This window comes from Peromyscus maniculatus, chromosome X, assembly GCF_049852395.1.
Source record: "Peromyscus maniculatus bairdii isolate BWxNUB_F1_BW_parent chromosome X, HU_Pman_BW_mat_3.1, whole genome shotgun sequence".
NCBI classification, from domain to species: domain Eukaryota; kingdom Metazoa; phylum Chordata; class Mammalia; order Rodentia; family Cricetidae; genus Peromyscus; species Peromyscus maniculatus.
The window spans coordinates 110,075,841-110,096,578 of record NC_134875.1 but is presented as its reverse complement, the minus strand read 5'-3'; the positions used below and the strand labels follow the sequence as shown (position 1 = coordinate 110,096,578).

The 20,738-nt window shown below is 43.9% G+C and overlaps 1 long non-coding RNA gene across 9 annotated transcripts in view; it reads right to left on the bottom strand.

Moving 5' to 3' along the window:
* Positions 1 to 20,738, bottom strand: part of LOC107400732 (uncharacterized) — a 49,797-nt gene that overhangs the window by 8,981 nt on the left and 20,078 nt on the right. For 6 of the 9 annotated variants that reach the window (XR_006068234.2, XR_013048092.1, XR_006068235.2 and 3 more), the window contains 2 exons: positions 18,293 to 18,551; positions 6,273 to 6,442 (listed from right to left, as the gene is read on the bottom strand). This is a non-coding gene — a long non-coding RNA (uncharacterized LOC107400732). Of the gene's footprint in view, positions 1 to 6,272; positions 6,443 to 9,789; positions 9,919 to 12,797; positions 15,483 to 18,292; positions 18,552 to 20,738 lie in introns of those variants that run through there. The other 3 variants (XR_013048089.1, XR_013048091.1, XR_006068236.2) reach the window with 3 other exon arrangements.

Sequence of the window (20,738 nt, the reverse complement as noted above, 5' to 3'; positions counted from 1 at the left end):
GTGTATTGTTGACATAGGCACAACCATGACAAAACCCAAGGCCTCAGGCCCATGGGAAACTGGCCAAACCTATCCCCATATGGGTCCAGCTCAGGATTGATAAAATCTCCTTCCCCTAGTCCAAATATGAGTATTTACAAATGATTGATTCATGTGTATAAAAACTAGCTTCCTCCTCGTGGATGTTTAGGACTTGAGACTGCTTATCTACAGAGACTTCCTACTGACCCTAGCTAACAATACTCCCTCCCCACACCTCCTCTGCCGTATATAATAAACACTGCTGAGGTCACAGGATACAGAGGAAGTAGGTGCACCTCCATCACAGCATGCATAGTGCACCTGACTACAGAGTTTTTGGTACATGTGTCTATCATTTCTTCATCAACTCGCCACCCCTAGTCAGGGTTCCAGACCCAAGCTTTGCAGGTCATAGCACACAGCCAAAAATAGTTGTCAGCTCATAGAGGCAACAGGAAACATACGGATGAAGTGGGGAGGAATGATAGGCACTGTCCTTTGTTTTTTTCTGTGATTCCCCCCCTCCCTGGTCTGGAGCCTTTACCCAGCTCTGTGGCAACAGCTCATGGTGGTTTCTGTACTTGGGAGGCCCTTGGCCAGGCAAGATCAGCCACGGCTCATGTTAGAATAGGGTTGTCACTCAGGTTACACTCACCATTTCCATATATTGTAGTCTTTGTGAACTTTTTAAGATATATAAACAAAACATCTTGCTTCTGCTGAAGTTACTTCAGAGAGATTTTTAAGACTGCCTGCTTAATGCTGACATGAAATAACTCTGGTCTTAACTCTTGGAGTTATCCCACACCAATACCTCAAACACACAGCTTTCTCCAATCAGTTTTAATTACTGTCGTCGATGGGTGTTTTTATTTGTTTGTTTACTTGTGAAGTGCCAAATATAAAATTCACTTTAAGAAGGCCTTTTATACAGATAGAATTCACTCAGGGTTCTTATCAAAACTTGTTTACTACTTTATAAAATAAACTAAATCTGAGCTACAATACAAGGACTGTTTATGAAAAATAATATTTTGAGATAATAATGATTAAAATGAATCTCCCTCTGATTTTGGACAAAACACTTAGGTAACACTGATTCTTGTCTAGGCAAATACAAAAATTCTCAAAGCTCAAAAATTATATTCAATCTAGGGGCTGGAAGTAGAATCAGTATTAGAACACACGCTTAGCATGCATAAGGCCCCACCTAGGGTTGATTCCCAGCACCATAAATCATAACCTAAGTCTGGCATTTAGGATTTGCTTTGGGATGGTGTATGAGTCACAGAGCAGATACATCAACTATCCAGCCAAATGATGACTCTCTAATTATAAAATCCAATTCTGGGGCTGCCATTACCTCATCTCAAATGGCATACAATGTGTGACACTAATGACATAACCACCAACAAGTACTTCATTCAACCTCTTTGACTGCTTCACACTTACTTTAAAAGATGAGCGCCGGGCGGTGGTGGCTCAGACCTTTGATCCCAGCACTTGGGAGGCAGAGGCAGGTGGATCTCTGTGAGTTCGAGGCTAGCCTGGTCTACAGAGCGAGATCCAGGAAAGGCACAAAGCTACACAGAGAAACCCTGTCTCGAAAAACAAACAAACAAACAAAAAAAAAAAAAAAGATGAGCAATACAGAATAAAAACTTTATTCTGCACTGTTGAACTAGAAACTGAAGTTTTTGGACACAGTACAAAAACCACTAACTTAGACGTTCTTGTTGCACTGATTAAGGATAAGGACTGGCCTTGGGTAAGAGGATGAACCACAAAACTGGCAACCCCCTGACTCTGATGTTCCAACTTTCCAGGCTGTTTAGATCCATTCAGATGGGCCACCCAGACTCATAGAAAATGAATATTGGCAGCGACATTCCAAATTAGCAGCTCAAAGCTGAAATGTAGTTTCTGGGAAGAGCAATGGATAATATGCTCCCTTCCTTTCAAGACAACCTGTCTGCAAGGTAGAGAAAACCAGGAATCATGTGACTAGGTGAGGGTAGCCTGTGGCAACAACTTCAAAACTTACAACCAGAAAAGTGTATTTCTTATTTGTGTCTTTCACAGCTCTGTGCTCTTCTGTTACTTCAGGCCACAGAGGCAAATGGAAGCGAAACCTCATGAACCAAAGCAGGGGTGCTAGAAGGAGGAGAGGGAGAGCGTTTAGGAGAACAGAAATGTAACTTACCACAAGTCATGGAATTCTCTGTCAGAAGGGCTTCAAGATTTTTTTCAAAACTGCCCCCTTACAACTCTGTTACCTAGGAAAGTGTGTGTGTGTGTGTGTGTGTGTGTGTGTGTGTGTGTGTGTGTGTGTGTTATGTATGTGTTGCATATATGTTGTTTGTGCATGTGGAGGCCTAGGGTCAATATTGAGTGTCTTTCCTCAATCACTCTCCACCCTTATTTTTTGAGACAAAATTTCTCACTGAACACGAAGCTCATCAATTCAGTTAGCCTGGCTGACCAATGATTCAGCAATCAACTATCTCTACCCCTTACCCCAAGGCTGAGGTTATAGGAGCATGCTGCCACCTCTAGCTTTTTATGTGGTTTCTGGGGACCTGAACTCAAGTCCTCCTGCTTGTTGGGCAGGCATTTTACAAACTGAGTCTTTTCCCCAGCCACCAACAAACTTTTACAAAAATGTCTATTTTGTTTCTAATTGTGTGTTTATGGGGGAGGGAGATTTAAGTGCACATGCATGCAAGTGCCCATAAAGGCCAGAAGAGGGTGCCAGATACCCTGGAGTTACAGGTAGTTATGAGCTGCCCAACATTGCTAACTGGTCCTCTGGAAGAGCAGCCAGAGCTTTTAATTACTGAGCCATTTCTCCATTCCCATCTTAACAAACTCTTTATTGTGGATTTTTTATCTCACTTCCTAGAGCTTATTTTCATAAACAATAAAATAAAGGGACTAGATTCTATTACTCTGAAAATGCTTTCAAACTTGGAAGGTGAGAGGAACCTTCCACTAGCTAGGGCCTATACCATACTACCAAAGTTTTTTTCTAAAATTTTGTCTGACTTTTAGAAAGTACCTTATTTGAAATAACATATTTAAAAACCTGATATTTCAACTGGCATTCTACATTTGAACTCTAGAACACAGAAGATGATTTTAGTCATGCTAGTCTCAATTCTTCCACAGAGAATTGATAGCAAATTTCATGCTAAAACAAACTTCTGGAACAGAAACTAAAGGAAAGAATTTATTGCATACAATTCATGCCCATGGCCCACTGTGGTCTAAGTCTCTCTTGGAGTCCGTTTGGGAAAAACACAATTGTCCTTTGCTTCTTTGATTTGGATGTGGAAGAGCTTGGCTCAATCCTTCCCAAACCTTATGAGGAAGTCCATGCCTTGTCCAGGTGTCTGCAGAGTCCTAGGAGCCCCTGATTCCTGCCTAATTTTTGCTAAGATTTCTGGTTCTTGGTGAGTACCACAAGTACATTTCTTACTGTCATTTACCTTGTCTCTGTCCAGGTGGGAAACACAGCCCTGCTTCCTCCATCTAACTGAGGGAAAACAGCAATCTCCAAAGCAAAGAAACTCTAGACTATGTATTACAAAAGCTAAAACAGAGCTAACAAAATAGATCCTTAAGCCTTTATTCCTTAGATGTTTAATCCCAACATTCTTGCTAGTGATACTATAATTCTTTTTACATAGTAACTTAAATCTTTCCCTAATGAACACCTTGATCTCGGTGTTTTCTTTTTCTCTTTTATTTTCTATTCTGGGGTTCAAACCCATGTGTGCCAAGCAAACACTCTACCATGGATCTACATGCCCAAACTACTGAGCTGCTGCTTTTAATACTATACCAATTTGCTTATGAATACAAGTGCCTCTGTTCCTTGTGGATGCCAATACAGTTCCCAGAAAGGGGTAGAATGGAACATCTCATACTGTACTAATGAATAAAAGAACCAAAAAAACTGATATGTTAAGAACTGAGGCAACAACTATTTGTCTGTCACGAGGTGGCATGGGTGAGGGAGAGATGACCCCCACTCACCCCTTGTCCTTCACCACCTACAGATGAGATATCTGGTCCTGGGGTCAGGAGAGTAGGAGAGCTAACCCTGCCCCTCACCAGCTGCATCACTCAGGAGAGCACGCCCTGAACCTCACTCTGGCAGCACATTAGTGTAGACAGACTTTTCTTTCCTGCCCACCAGTTCCCAAATAACTGACACGAAGACTTAATTATACATGGTTGGTCAATACCTCAGGCTTATTACTAACTAGCTCTTACAACTTAAATTAACCCATTTATTCTATTAGTTTATGTTTTGCCCCTGGCTTGTGGCAATGCCTTGCTCCCTTTGAGTCTCTTGGTGACTCCTCTGATTCCGCCCTTCTTCCCAACATTCTCTCTGCCCTGAAAATCCTGCCTAGCTATTGGTCAATCAGCTTTTTAGTAACAATGAGAGCAACACATTTTTACAATGTACAGAAGGATTATACCACAGCACAGTAGAGCTGACCCTGTTGGCAGGGGCACCGGTGATTTGGCCCTGAGAATGTGCATGGGAGATCTGGCCCCACCCCTCATCTGTTATGCGGGTGGAGTGGGTGAGTGGAGATGCCCTCCCTCTAGCCCCACCCTTTACTGCCTGTGGTGGGTGGGAGAGCTGCTCCTGCCCCTCACTGGTTGCAGCACTGGGGAGAGCAGGTCCTGCACTTTGCCTGGGCAGTACAGTAGAGCTGATCCTGTTGGTGGGGACATAGGTGAGCTGACCCTGAGGGTGTGAGAGCAGGAGAGCTGGCCTGGCCATCCCATATGCCATGTGGTAGCATAGGTGAGGGAAAGATGCCCTCCCTCACCCCTTGCCACCTGCAGCAGGCAGGAGAGCTGGCCTTGGGGGCATGAGAGTGGGAGAGCTGAACCTGTCCCTCACCAACTGCAGCACTCAAAAGAATGGGCCCTGAACCTCACTTGGGCAAAACAATAGATCTGACCCTAGAGGTGTGACTGCAGGTCAGCCAGACCTGAGGGCCTGAGAGCTGGAGAACTGAACCTTCGGTCCTTGCTGTCTACTTCATTGAGTAAGCTAGCCAGGGCAGTGCTGGAGAGCTTGCCCAGGTGGTGACAATGAGGGAAAGCTGGCATGCTGACCAACCTACCTACCAGCCAAGCCCCGAAGCAGCCCTGAGTTAGCCCACCCCAAAACCCACCTCATCTATGGACTGCTGGAACATGTGAAGGGGCCGGAAACTGCAGACCCAAAGCTGCAGGACCTTCATCACGTGAGGCAACAACAGGATATCCAAGAGGAATCCCAGTGAGAACCCAACATCGATAGTGTAGCAGAAACCAGAGGCCTCAAACCAGACCATTGCAATGAACACTTACAAGTAAAGATGTATGGACTGAAGAGTAAACTGCGTGACTCACTGGGCCACACTACAGTTTCCATGTCAAGATTTTGTTTGTTCTGTTTTTGTTTTCTGTTTGTTTTTGTTGTTTGTTTTTCTTTTAAATTTTATCTTATTTTGCAGGGAAGGCTGCGAGGGCAGAGGGTGGATACAAAGGGATGGGGAGATGAATGGGATCAGAATGCATGCTGTGAAATCAACAAAGAATCAAGAAAAAGTTTTAAAAAAAATAAAAGAAGTGAGGCAAATTAACATTTGGCCCTGGCTCACAGCTGCCTTCCTTTCTATCCATATAAATAATTTTAGTGAATGTTTCATTTCTCTTTCCATTTTATAGTGATTTCAGTAGAACACACTCTAAAAAGCCATAAAGTTTATAATATAATAAATAGATGCTAGCAATCTATGTTAAAAGACCCTCCTGCTACCAGGATTGCTCATGGCTCTTCTTTCCTCAGAAAAGCCAGTCCCTGGCCATGTTGCCCGTCTACTCTTTCTGGCTCTCATTCTCGCCTCACATTTACACTAGTCCTCATTTGCTCTCTCCCTCTCTGCTCCACCCTCTATGCTCTCTATCTTCATTCACTCCAGGAATTCCTATCAATTTCTGTATAGGCAATTCTGCCTATGTCTCCCTCTGTTCAGTGTCTAAAGGCTTCGTCTTCCATCTCCAAAGGAGCCTAGTGAAAGACTTTAGAGCCTTCTCAAACTGTAATGGTATAATTACATTTTTGCCTTGTTGTGACAGCCTGAAAGAAAACATTTGATACCAGTGTTAATAATCTTTCTCAAGAACTCCAAAACATGGTGGCTTAACACAATGGCAATGCTGTTTTCTTTCACTAGTACCTTTAGTGAGTGGTTCTTCTGTCCCTTATGTCATCTGGAGTTGCAGTTATCTGACTTCTTTGGTAAATTCTGGCTGTCTGGTGCCTTCTCAGCAAGCGTCGCTGACCCATATACCTCAGTTTTCCTTCATATGGCTTCTCGATGTGGTATCTCACAGCACAGTGACTTGTCTATGAGAAGAAAATATACTAAGAGAAGGATGCCTTAACTTCCAGTATTCTTGATGACAGTGATGGGTAGGTTTTGTTTTGGTTTTTGTTTCCAAACTTTTATTGATTTTTTTGCGGATTTCACATTATGCCTCCTGATCCCACCCATCTCCTTGCCACCCAATCCGCACTCTGCCTTTGCAAACCCCCCAAAAAATAAAACAAACTTCAAAAGAAAAACCAAAAACCAAAGAAAACTAACAAACAAAGCAAAAGAACAAACACAAAAGGAGAAGAATCTCCTTGTGGAAGCTGTGGTGTGGCCCGGTGAGTCACACTGTTCATTCACCCTTAGTCCTTCCAGCTTCCCTCGCAAGTGTTCACTGCCATGAGTCACTGGTCTGGGTCGAGGCTCCCCTCTGCTACACCATTGATTTGAGAGGCTCTCACCGGGGTTCTTCTGGGTTATCCCTTTGTTGTCCTGTGTCCTGGGGATCCTGCAGATTTGGATCTGTAGGTTTGTCCCCTTCACATGCTCGACAGATCACAGTTAGGGTGAATGTTCAGGTGGCCAACCCATAGCCCTGGTTCTGGGCCTGGGTGGTAGCTGGGTTGGTCAGCCTGCCAGCTCTCCCTCATCTTCACTGCCTGGGCGAGCTCTCCAGCACTGCCTCAGCCAGCCCGCCAACGCAGCCTGCAGCAAGGAGCAGGGCCAGTTCTGTTCTCAGGCCCCAGGTCTGCCGCACTCACACCACAAGGACCAGCTCTACTGTCTTGCCCAGGTAAAGTACAGGACCCCCTCTCTCCACTGCATGTAGGGGGCATATGGGGGCCGTGTCCACTCTCATTTGTTCAAGGCTGGCTCACCTGTGCCACCACCAAGAGGGTCAGCTCTAGTGTGCTGCCCAGGTGGGGTGCAGGGCCACCTCTCTATGTGCTCCAGTGAGGGACAGGCCTAATTCTCCCAGTCTTGTGACCCCCGGGGCCAACTCTCTCGCCCACACAGGTAGCAAGGGGCAGAGGGGAGGCATCTTTCTCATCCATGCCACTACATGGCAGACAGGAGGGGGCAGGGTCATCTCTGCTGCTCTCAGGACCTCAGGGTCAGCTCCCCTGCGTCCCAACAACAGGTCAGCTCTAGTGGGCTGCCCAGGTGAGGTGCTCACCCCATGGTGAGGGCTGGGTCCATCTTTCCAGAGTGCAATGGTCAGCTCTCCTGCAGCAGTGTCCAGCAGGGCAGGGGGCAGGGCCAGCTATCCCAGGGCCAGTGAGGGGCGTGGGCAGCTCAGTATGGCGCTTGGATGTCAACATGCATGGTTCCCATGACCCCCATGGCAACAAGGGCCATGGACATCAACACAGACCCCAGCTGCAATAGGACCAAAGGCCCAGACATGGCCCTCTGTAGCAGCTCAGGGCAGACATCACCATGGCCCTGGTGACAGCACAGGCCATCCAGATCAGTAAGGCCCTAATAGCAGCATGGCCCTTGGACACAAACATGGTCCCAGGTGGCTGACCAGACCCCGAGCATCTGCATGCAGAGCCCTTGGTGGTAACAGGAACCACAGACATCACCCCAGACACTGGCCACTGCAGCACAGCTCCCCCAAATCAGTATGGCCCTTGTAGTGGCACGGCCTTCAGAATCAACATGGTCTCAGGTGGCTGACCAGACCCTGGGCATCTGCTCAGCCCTTGGTGGTAACAAGATCCACAGGCATCAACCCAGACCTTGCCTGCTCTAGGGCCATGGACCCAGACATGGCCCTCAGCAGCATCCCTGGCTCAGGGGACACCACGGCCCTGGGTAACAGTGCAGGCCACTCAGCTTAGCATGGTCCTGACAGTGACATGGCCCTTGGACTCCCACATGGCCATAGGTTACTGCCTAGACCCCTGGCATCTTTTGCATTGTACCAGGCACTGAGTCTCTCCTCTGGCTTAGCCAGGCTAAGCCCCTGAACTCCCTTGAGAGTGATGATGACCCACTGGAATGACGTGGTCCTTGCTCAGTACTCCTTGAGTCCTGGGGAGACCCACAACTACAGGCTGCAGTGACATTTTCCTTTTCCTCTCTCATCTATGGGGACATGTCTTCCATATCCTCTCATTCCCCCTTGGGATGCCCCTTAGAAAACCCTAGCCTCTCCACCTGACACCCGACCTGAAGGGTACTAAACTTATTCGCTTTTGCAATCCAAGTTGGCCTCAATACCCCTTAGATAATCAATCCAAAGGGCCACCTAAGGGCACCCTAGACCCTAATATTATTTGGAACCTTCACAAATACTGTGAGTGATTGGGAAAATGGAAAGAGATTCCCCATTCCCTATTTCTCTTTTCTTTGCTCCAAGCCCTGTTTATTTTTGTCTGGTCTCCTCCACCCCTCACTGTGTAAATATCCTGTCTTCTCAGTTACCATAGATGGATCTGTAAGTTTATTACAAAGTGGAAACTGGGAGCCAGACCTACCAGAAGGGGAAGAAAGCAAATGAGTAGGCCATCTGCAACACACACCCTGCACACACTTCACTGGCTGGTGCATCCTTCAGCTCCCTCCTGCAGCATCCTCATCTATAGCCAGGACTCAAAAATTTCCTATTTCTAAGCCTTCTTTGTTATCAGCTTACTATATTCAGTTTTACAGGGATTCAGGTGTCTTTAAGGTATGAATGGCATTATGTTGTTTTCTACTATGCCCACTCCAATTAAAAGCTAGCTCTGGAGTTGGGTTATGGTTCCCCCTCCTCTAGACCCAAGCATGATTGTTTAAAGGTTTCTTCTGAAATCTCATATTAGGTGAGCCACCTGACTATGTGACAGAGAAAAAGAGTACAAAACAAAATCAAAAAGGGACAGACTATTCCCAGTGGGGATGACTGCTGCTCATCTCATGCTCTGGTCCGGTTTAACTCTCTAAAACTTTTGCTAAGGTATAAATCTTATCTCAAGATTTATAAGACTATATAATTATGTAAACTTTCCATACTTCAAGATTTGTAAGCATACTTAGTATGATGAAAACTCTGTAAAATCTGTAACAAAAGGATTAATTTAAAACTCATAACAGCAGGTTGACAGTTAAAAATCTACACATAGGTAATCTTTTTTTATTATAACTTTTATTGACTCTTTGTGGATTTCACATCATGCATTCCAATCCCACTTATCTCCCTGTCTCCTCAAATCTGCCCTCTGTGCTTGCAACCTCCCACCCAAATCAAAACTAGATAAAAGAAAAACCAAAATCCAAATAAAACAGAGACAAAAACAGAAACACACACACACACACACACACACACACATACACACACACGAAGAATCTTATGGAAGCTGTAGGTGGCCCATTGAGTCACACTATTTACCCTTTAGTCCATTCATCTTTTCTTGCAAGTGTTCACCGCCACAAGTCATTGGTCTGGCTGGAGGCCTCTGGTTTCTGCTACACCACTGATAATGGGCTCTCACTGGGGCTCCTCTTGGATCTCCTGTTGCTGTGGAGATAGAGCCTGCTGCTTTGGATCTGTAGGTTCATCCCCTTTACATGCTCCAGCAGTTCATAGCTCCAGCCCAGATGAAACCATAGTCCTGGTGTCATCACAGGCCACCTTGATCAGCACTTTCCCTGCAGCAGCATGGCCCTCAAGCACCAACATGGTCCCAGGGGGTTGACCAGATCCCAAGCATCTGCAAAGTCCTCTGTTGCAACTGGAGCCATGGATACCACCCCAGATCCTGGATGCAGTAAGACCACAGACCCAGACATGACCCTCTGCAGAAGCCCTGAACCAGATGACACCAAGGCTGTCCCTGATGGCAGCCTGGCCTTGGACATCCTCATGGCCACAGGTTGTAGCCAAGACCCCAGGCATCTGTGTGGCTTTTGGTAGCAACATGGGCCACAGACATCAAAACAGACCCTGGCTGTGGAAGGATCATGGACCCAGACATAGTCCTAGGCTGCAGCCCAAGCTCAGATGTCACCATGGCCCCAGGTGGTAGCACAGGCCACCTAGCTTGGCATGGCCTCCACAGAAGCATAGCCCTCAGACACCAGCATGGCTACAGATGGCAGCCCAGACCCCTGGCATTGGCATGCACTTGATGTTATCAGAAGCTATGGACATCAACATAGACCCTGGCTTTGGTAGGACCATGGACCCAGACATAGCCTTTAGCAGCAGCCTTGCCCAGATGACACCATGTCCCCAGATGGCAGTACAGTCCACTCAGATCAGCATGGCCCCCACCACAGTACAGCCCTCAGACACCAACATGGCCCTAGGTGACGGCCCAGACTACAGGCCTCTGTCACGCACAGCACCTCAGCCTCCTCGGCAGGCCCGGACATCACCTCGGACTCGAGGGCAAGCAGGCCATTCACATTAGCCTGTTCCTCACCCCCCCTCACCTCTTCAGATCTGTCTTTCTCCTCAGCCCATGAACAGCTCCAGCTCTGCCTCTCTCTCTTCCAGCTCCTGACTCTATAATGCTGGCCACTCCCACCCCCATCCCCCAACAGTCTTGGCTCCTGGTTGAGAGTCCTATTCCCTCCCCCCAGCTGCATAGCATGCCACAGAACTGTTGCTTTTGTTATGTTGCAGCCCTGGAGTAGAAACCCCAGGCAGCTCCTGGTTGAGTCCTGCCCCTCCAGAGGCATGGCATGGCACAGAGCTATTTGTGATGGGTAGCTTTAATTGTTAACTTGAATCAATCCATAATCACTTGGGATGAGAGTCTCAATAAGGACTTGTCTGGCTTGTGTTGGTCTGTTAGCATGCCTCTGAGGGATTTTCTTAATAGGTTTAAGCGAGGTGGAGGTGGGAAGGCCCCACCCTGAACGTGAGCAACACCATTTCAGGAACTGCACCCCGGACTGCATTAAGGCAAGAAGCAGATAAGCACCAGCTAGCGCAAATGCATCCGTGCATTCACTCTCTTTCTTCGAGTAGCTTTGCCAGGGGAGTTTGTCATCATACCCAGAAATAAAACTAAAGCAATGACTAAACAAAAAGAATCCACGGCTGTCAACATAAAGCCAGATAGGAAGCAGATTAGACAAGGAGGAAAAAACAAGTCCTACCCTGATACAGTGATATGTATGTGGCAGAAGGGAAAGGGACTGTTGGAGCCATCTGTGGAGACCAGTTAACCCACTGTCTGTCACTCCCAAATACTTAGTGACTGCTTCTCCAATGCCTGCTCTCAAGTCATTAGGACAATTAGACTTGGAGGGAAAGCTCCTCATTACTTGAAATGGGCTTGTCATTTTAGATCTTAGGCTATTCACAACAGTCAGTCTAGTAACAGTCACCTTCGAAATCAACCTTTTGGGTTGAAGATCTCTTTGTAAAACTCCTAGAGTTTTTTCCTGCTTCTGTTCTTAATTTTAAACACTGACTGCATGGTTCAAGATTCCATCATAATACAGAAGACATGCCAATTGTTTTAACAGACGAAACTGAATATAGTAAGTTGGCAAGAAAGCAAAAAGAAAACACTGAGATAGCCAACTATATTAAACTGTAGGAGGCAGGTGCTAAACCAGGGGCTGTGAAACAAAGGGAAGAAATGAGACTATACTTAGAAGATCAAGGGGAGGGTTGGCAGACCTCCAGAAGGGACCTGTTTGACTGATACTTGGTACCCCAGAAGGTATGTACAAGATTTTGTAGTACAGAGAACTGTGCCTCTGAAAAACCCTTGAAAGGCTGACTCTAGAGAAACTAAAAACAAACAAACAAACAAAAACACTTAGAAGTGCTATTTGCTGGGTCTGTTTGTGGGGTCTCTGACAGTGCAACCAGGATCTATCCCTGGTGCCTAAGCTGGCTTTCTGGAGCCCATTCCCTACAGCCTTGCTCAGCCTTGATGCAGGGGGAGGGGCTTGGTCCTGCCTCAGCTGAATGTACCAGGCTTTGCAGTCACCCCATGAGAGAACTTAACCTGTTAGAGGAAGTTATGAGGGGTGGGTTGAGGGGTTAGGCAGGGGGTGGAGGAAGCGGGAGGAGGGATGAGAGGGAGATCTGTGGTTGGTATGTAAAATGAATAACAAAAAGAATAGAAACACCTTTAAATTGTGAAAAAAAATAAGTACTATTTTTAATTTTGAAAAATAGATGCAACTGAATAACATTGTGTTAAGTGAAATAAGTCAGTCCCACATAAACAAGTATATGTTTTCTCCCATATGTGGAAGCTAGGGGGAAAAGATATGAAACTAAAGGAGTACACCAAAGTATATCATAAGCATGTATGTAAATGCCATAATGAAGCCCCCCTGTACATTTAATATATATTAATAAAAATAGGTGTTAGGGATTTAGCTCAGTGGTAGAGCACTTGCCTAACAAGCGCAAGACCCTGGGTTCGGTCTTCAGCTCCAAAACATAAAAATAAAAAATAAATAAATAAATACCTCCTGGAAAATTGGAACCAATTATTGGTGGAACCAACTGCTGCTGACAAAGTCAAAGGCCATTTAAGGGCTGATGCTCATAGATATAGGAGGCAGTAAGAAAGAAGTCTGATAGTTTGCATAAAAATGGCCCCCATAGGCTCATAAATTTGAACTCTTAGTCACCAGGGAGTGGAACTCTTTGAAAGGATTAGAAGGATTTGTAGGTGTGGCCTTGTTGGCATAGATATGGACTTGCTGGAGGAAGCGTATCACTAGAGATGAGCTTTGAGGTTTCAAAAGCCCAAGCCAAGACCAACATTTCTTTCTCGACCTGTGGATCAGAATGTAGAACTCTCAGCTACTTCTCTAGTGTCATGCCTTCCTGCCTGCATGGCATCATGCTCTCCATCATGATGAAATGGACTAAACCTCTGAAACTATAAGCAAGCTTATGGTTAAATGCTTTCATTTATAAGAGTTGCCTTGGTCATAGTGTGTCTTCACAGCAATAGATCTAAAATGAAGTCTTTTGTCCTCTGTTCAGCCCAATAAGCTATCTTTAATGCTCTTCTAGGTAAAGCCTAACAGGGACAGCTAGCAACAGAGGTGTCATTTGCAGAATCTCATCCTTAGCTTCTCAATCACATACACATTACTTTACCCTGAGATGGAATAGTTTGAGTGAGCTATTTTGCTTCCTTTAATAATTTTTATACTTTCTTTATGGGTGGGTACTTGTAAGGGGAGAAGATATAATGAAAAATCCAAATGAGGATATAGCTCAGTGCTACTGTACTTGCCAAGCATGTGCAAGGCCATGGGTTTGATACCCAGCATATAGCCCCACAGCCCCCCCAAAAGAACTGTCAAGTCAGTAAGTGAAAATATATTTTCAACTACAATCTAGGAATAGATAATTAATATTGAAGGGCTCAACCCAGTAGTACATATTCTGGGGTAGCTATGTAAATATAGCCATCTGGATCTTCCCTAAGTTTTGTATGGTGTTGCTTTGTTGTACTGAGGATCAAACACAGGGCTGCCCTAGGGCTTTTATATTCACTGAAGGGGTATTAGAAATAATTTCTTGTTTATGCCATACTACCTTGAACTTGCCAGATCTAATCTGATCTTGGAAGCTAAGCAGGGCTGGACCTGGTTAGTACTTGGATGGGTGAAATAATTTCTCAGGCCAGTGAGATGGCTCAGCAGGCAAAGGAGCAGGCAACCAAGCCTCAGGACCAGACAGTTCTATTCCTAGAACCCACTTGGTGGAAAGAGAACCAATTCCTGTAAGTTGTCCTCTGACCTCCATACACATGACATTAGCACACACATACACACATGCAGGCAGGCAGGTAGGCATGTATGCACACAAATTTTTTTTTAATATAAAATAAAATAATTTCTTGCTGGTAGAATCAGAAGTATAGATGAGAAAGAAGAATCTAGCATACCCAGAATCTAGACACAGAATTCTATTTGAATGTGTCCTACTCCCTTTACAAAAGACAATGAGGCCTACTGTCTGAAATATTTCTTCCTTGTGTTTGTTAATCTTTTCATTGATCTGACAAATGCCTGAGGAAAATGATTTCAAACTCAGAAGATTTTATTCTGGCTCACAGTTTGAGTTCATAGTTACCTGGCTCTTTAGCTTCTCAACCTGTGTGCCATGAGGCAGAATGTCATGATGATAAGGACCATGGGGTAGATTAAAGTGGCTCATCTCAAGGCACAGGGAAGACAGAGCATCGTGACCCAGAGTCCCTTGAGCCACATACTTTCTCCTGTCACATACCCACCCCCTAAAAGTCCATTTAACTATGACCTCAAAAATGGACTGATCCATTCAGTAGGTCAGAGCCCTTATGATCCAATCACCTCTCTGGAAACACTAGCTGTGAACTAAGCCTTCAACACATGAACCTTTTGGAGAGATACTTATACACAACCAGAACATATTCAGAACATTGTTAAGCCTATTTTGAACTCTTAGAGAATAGTGGAAGGCCTAAGAAGTGAGTCACTGAGCTTAAAGAAACAGGTTCCTATTTCAGGACTGGCTGCTCCAAGTTCTTGATGATTGACAGAATGTAGGTTTGAGTTCTATTTTTAGAGTTATGTCCCAACCTGGTTGTGGGGGAGGACATACTGAATTTTCCCAACTATTGCTGACCATATGCATTTCTCTCTGTTAGCCAAAAGTACCTGAAATTCTGGGGAGTGATCTGGGCTTACATTCATTTACAAGAGCTCTAAGGTAAGGGTGGTGACATCATTAGTAAGAGAAAATCCTAGAAAAAGCGACACTGGGGGTGTGTGAAAGCATGGTCAGCAGATCATCTATCCATGAAAATTCCTTCCCAGAACTTCCCCCTGAGATTTTGGAAATGTTGTATAGAGAAGCCACTTCTCATCTTCCAGTTCATTATCTTCTAGTTTTTTTCCATCCTACTATATAGAGACTGTGACATCCACTTTCATCCCTTTCTTGTGTGGTATTAATTTTAAGTGTCAATGGGATTAAAAATACCAAGAAAACTGGTGAAGCACTGTTTATGGGTGAATATGTAAGGTTGTTTCCAAAGATTTTTGAATGGATGAAGTAGAGATACGTCCTCAATATAAGTAGATACTGTACAAAAAGCTGAGCACCTAGACAAAAACAGAAAGAGGAAATGTTACCTCTGTCTCCTAAACCTGGGATATACTCTGTTTTCCTTCCTTTGTTTACCAGGGCTCCATGTTCTCTGGCCTTTGCATACAAGAATATATACTAGTTGCTTGCTATGCACCTCTTACCATCAATTTCTAGTGACTTTGGCCTCAAACTCATAGTTTCACCATAAGTTTCGGTGGCTTTCAGACACCTTCACATGTCCAGCTTGCAGGAGGCCTGCTGTGGGACTCCTTAGCCTCTATAACCACAAGAATTACTAACCCTAATAAACTCTGTGTAATATCTACATATCCTATAGATTCTGTCTTCCGAAACACCCTGCCTCCTTACCCAGACTCGGCCCTGTTTAGTCTCCTCTATCTGGCTATTGAACAAGTCTTAGTTTTTTCCCACCTGTATATATGTTCATTAAATAAAAACAAAATGAAGTTCACTCTTCAAGTAGGTTACAAAATGTGCAAAGGAGAAGACTCCAAGGCCCTTATCATGTTCAAACACTTACGTTGAGAATTTCATGGCAACTTTTGAAATCATTGAGAAATGAAGGGCCACAACAACAAAGAATGAGGTATATACAATTTGGAAGGGACTAATCATAAATCTAAAGAGTTTTCCATATCCCTGCTCAGTCCTTTAAAGTGGAATTTCCAAACTCTCTTCACAGCTGTTTTAGCAGTCCAATACATATATGAACACACATACTCTACCCAAAAGGATTGCTGATCTCATTTGAGAAACAACTGATTCCATGCTACCAACCATAGCTTTAAGTTAGCCAGAAAAGTCAGGGCAAATTTTTAAGGAATCTGACATTATACAAGAAGAAATTCAGAAAATAAAAAATAAATAAATGCCCTACTCTATATATGATAACCTACAATGATTGGGACTTTGGGGGAAAATGGAAACCATTTTGCTCCTTCAGTAGTGGTTTCTCTCTTAAGATTTGCCCAGGATGTTCATGCAGCTCATTAAGTATGTTATTATGTTGGCTTATGTTTCTCTACCTAGAAAACATTTATGTGAAATGAATCCAAATAGTTTAGGCCTCATAAGCAAATCCACTTTGACTAATAAACAACTAATTTTCTAAATAAAGCAAGGTGCTTTTTCTTAAATGAGAATCTAATTGTGAAATCCTGTATCCTTAAATCTAGCCAATTACTAGCATCAACATTTTAAGCCTATGCAACTTGAATCTAATTTCTCATCAGAAAAAAAAAGAATAATTTCTCCATCATCAAAATCTGAAATGAGATGCAAGAACGCGAGCCTCAGCTGGCAATTAACTCCTGAAGTAAACAAATCCATATGCTGGGACCCTGGAAGATCAGGGTCTCTTCCATTACTTCTCCTCCTCCAACAACCCACCCCTACTTCACACCACCCAACCAATCACTTTCTAATCCTTAATCAATTGGCCTTCTTTTCTGCCATTTACTGGGAACTAAGAATGGCTTCTGTTCTAATGAGATTTTCTTCCTCAAATTCCAGGGAGAAAACATTATTGTTCATATTTTCATGCAGAGCAACTAGTCAGGTGTGACTGATTGACTCTTCCAGCCTTCAAGCTAGAACTGCATAAATTGACACTCTCAAAAAGAAAATTAGCATGTAGCATCTGGGCCTCTTTTTCACTCAGAAACACATTGATTAACAATTAGTCTTCTGGCCATAAACAAATAACTTGGAGCACTGTAGCCTACAAAGACAGAACCTGCCACTCTCTCTTGGGGGACATGCTGCTGTCTGTCCCTTGGCATCCAGTCAGCCACAAGAGCTGATCATTATTCATGATGTATCCTTTGAATTGCTGCAAACATTAGCAATCAGGTTCTGTCTTATTATAGCCACAGGAAAAAGTCTCTCTACGGACTACATGGGTAACCTGCAGGCTGTCTTGAAATGTAGTTTGTGGACCACAAAAGCCTAACAAAAGAAAGACTTGTATAATGAAAATAAACAGCAGAAAACAGAGCAGCCTTTGAAGCATGCATGGGCTGTGCATAGATGACATTTTCATAAGACTTGAGGACATTTCTATACAGTAGACTTCTCAAAATAAATTTCTTTGAATAGATTATAAAACCAAACTGTATCTTTAGTTTTTTCCCACCTGTATATATGTTCATTAAATAAAAACAAAATGAGTACTCCTCTATGCAAGGCATATTAGGTACTGGAGACACAATAGTGAAATAGCATGATATTCCCAACCTCAGGAAGATCAGTCCAGAAGGAGATAGTCAATTAAATAAGAAAAGCTTTGTAACAGAACCTTTGTAACAGAGGCTCTGATGAAATCAAGGGCTGAAGCTTTGGCAGAGCAGAGATGGAGCTAAAATGCACAGCTAACATCTGTACTGCTGAGCAGGCTGGGTGGAGACACTGTAATGAGTAGCTGTCAGAACAGAGAGGTTGGAAGAGAGGGCTAGGACAAGGAAACAGCAGATGTGAAGGCTTGAAAAAGAAAGGCACCACATTCCACCACTGGAACTACAAGACCACCTGACCAGGAGGCTAGAGTAAGGAGAAAGGCATTGCATGAGATGAAAAATGGATTGCTGGACATGGAAACATATGCCTGTAATACCAGCGCAGGAGGAGTGGACTACATAGTGAGTTCAAGACTAGCCTAGACTAGCATAGGAAGACTCTCTCAAAAAGAAAATAAAAGGGGAGAGATAAAAACAAAGGGTGGAGTGGCAGATAGTGTGGTACTGGTGAAATTATTAAGGCCACTGAACGTAGTTAAAAGGGAGGTTTATTTTGTGGGGTAACTTACAAGTGAAGGGATAGTTTACAGGGTCCGGGAAAGGTGTGGTGCACAGTCCGGTGGTGTTCTCTGGAGAACTCTGCCCGGTCTACCGCCAGCGTCCAGGGTCCAGGAACCAAGAGGCCGGTGCATCCGGATCTCGGGTCTTCAGCGTTCTCTCTTGGCCCTGCCTTGTAGGTGTGACAGTTACCGAAGCCTCAATGGGGGTTGGAACTTCCAGATCAAAGCTGGAATGACTACCCACTACAATGCCGGGATTGGGGCTTGCCTATAAGATCAAGGAAAACAAAAGTTGATTGGATTAAAGTAGTTTCCCCTTATTTTTAGTTTTGCTTTCTAAGATTTTAATTATCCAGTCAATAAAAAGAGCGAGCACAGTACAATATTGGGAGAGACCAATAATGTCTCTCATATGACTTTGTTAAACTATATTGAATTTGATCTACTTTATTATGATCACTGTATTAATTCCTTTTCTTCATAGTGCACCAAATAACTGAGATAAGACTTGTTTTGACTCATTTTTAGGATTCAGTTCATTGTGGCAGTAGAAGAAACTCAAGACTGGCAGCAGGGGCTGGAAGCTGTTTACTCACATCTGGGGAGACTAGGAAGCACAGAAAGAGGAATGCTGGAGTTCAGTTGAAATGCTTTTTCCCTTCATATTCAGTCCAGGACTCCAGCCCATGAGATGGTACTCCTCACATTTAGGGTGGGTCTTCTACCCTCCATTGATCCTCCATGAAAATGCCCTCACAGATACATCCAAAGGTGTATCTAATAATGCCCTAGAGTCAGCATGTCCAACCTTTTGACACTGAGGTATTGTCATCTACAAAGCTCACACTCCACAAGTGTGCAATCAAGTAACAAAATATAATGATGGGGCTTGAGAGATAGTCCAATGACTAAAAACACATCCTACTCTTGCAGAAGACCTAAGTTTGGTTCCCAGAACCCACTCAGGCAACTTACAACTGCCTGTAACTCCAGCTTCAGGAGATCCAACACCCTTTGTGGTATCTGAAGTTACCAACACTCAGGTGCACCCTAAACACACATAATTGAAAATAAAAACAAATCTTTAAAATAAAATGGCAAAAATCCTCATACTCTTTTAAGTAAGTTATGATTTTGTTTTGGGGTACATTCATAGCTATCTTAGAGTGCATGCAGCCCAAAGGCAGAAGGACAGCTATGCCTACTAGACAACTGTTGATCTGATCAAGTTGTTAGTGAAGATTATCCAGCACAGTTATCTCTTATGATACCTAATTTATAAATTAAACTTTATCATATATACATATGATAGCATTTAGTTTCAGACATGCCCTGAAAGTCTCGGAATATCTCCCCAATGGCCAAAGTGGGGGGGACTATTACATGTCTCCCAGTTTTCCTTCCATTGGTTACAGAAGTAGCACTCCCTGTCCTTTCCATGGCTTCATGGTGAATTGAATCAACTTTTGGTTTAGTACAATGACATGTTCTGGCCAATGAAATGTTAGCAAGCAGAAGCCATGAATGAGCCTGCATGGTTTAACAGCTCATATTCTCCTTTACATTCCTCTGGCTCTTCTTTCATGACAGTGTATTACAGCCCTTACAGCATATTTTGGCAATTATCTGTTTCCAGGTCTGTCTCTTTTCTGCACTATGGGCTTTCATATAGACTCTTCTCTAGATGTACTGTAGATATGAGAAGGAAGTGACACAGCAGAACTAGCAGGATGCTACTCCCTCAGACCTTGAAGAAGTCACACTGGTCTAAATATAGTTCCTGGTTGCTACAAATCTATTAACTTCATTTCAGAAATCCTGATTCATACTGGCCCACCAGAAACCAAATGATTACTGCCAGTATGTTTCATGATTAATTTTTGCTAAAATACAACTAGAATGAATACCTTTTAGGTTTTTTTTTTATTCATTATTTATTTTACATCCTGGCCACGGCCTCCCCGCATCCTTTTAAATTTCTACCTAACCAGTTCATTTTTTTCTTTAGATAAGTCACAGGCAATACTTAACAGAAGGTAACTTAAGGTTTATAAAATTAGAGCAAAGAACGAGGGCTTTAATATTAAAATGGCTCAGATATTCTTAGCCTGATGTCAGGGTATGAAGTGTCAGGGATTGGGGAGATGCACAGGAAACCTTCTCTGCAGGACAGTGCACAGAAAGGCATGGGACACACTGAACTAGCTCCATCACTGGTTATTTGTGACTGACACTTGGGTTTCCATGAAGCTTCAGTGGCCAATAAAGGCCACAGGGCCCTTACATATGGAACTCTCTGACAGGCAAAAGCAACTTGTGAAAACTCAGTAAAACAGTACTAAGTAAATTAAAATGCAATGTGGCTGGTGTTCAACTGATATCTCCAGCTCGGTCCACTTCTCTCTCTCCAAACCCGCTCTCTCAGAAAAAAAAAACACCAACAGAGATGGCGGCT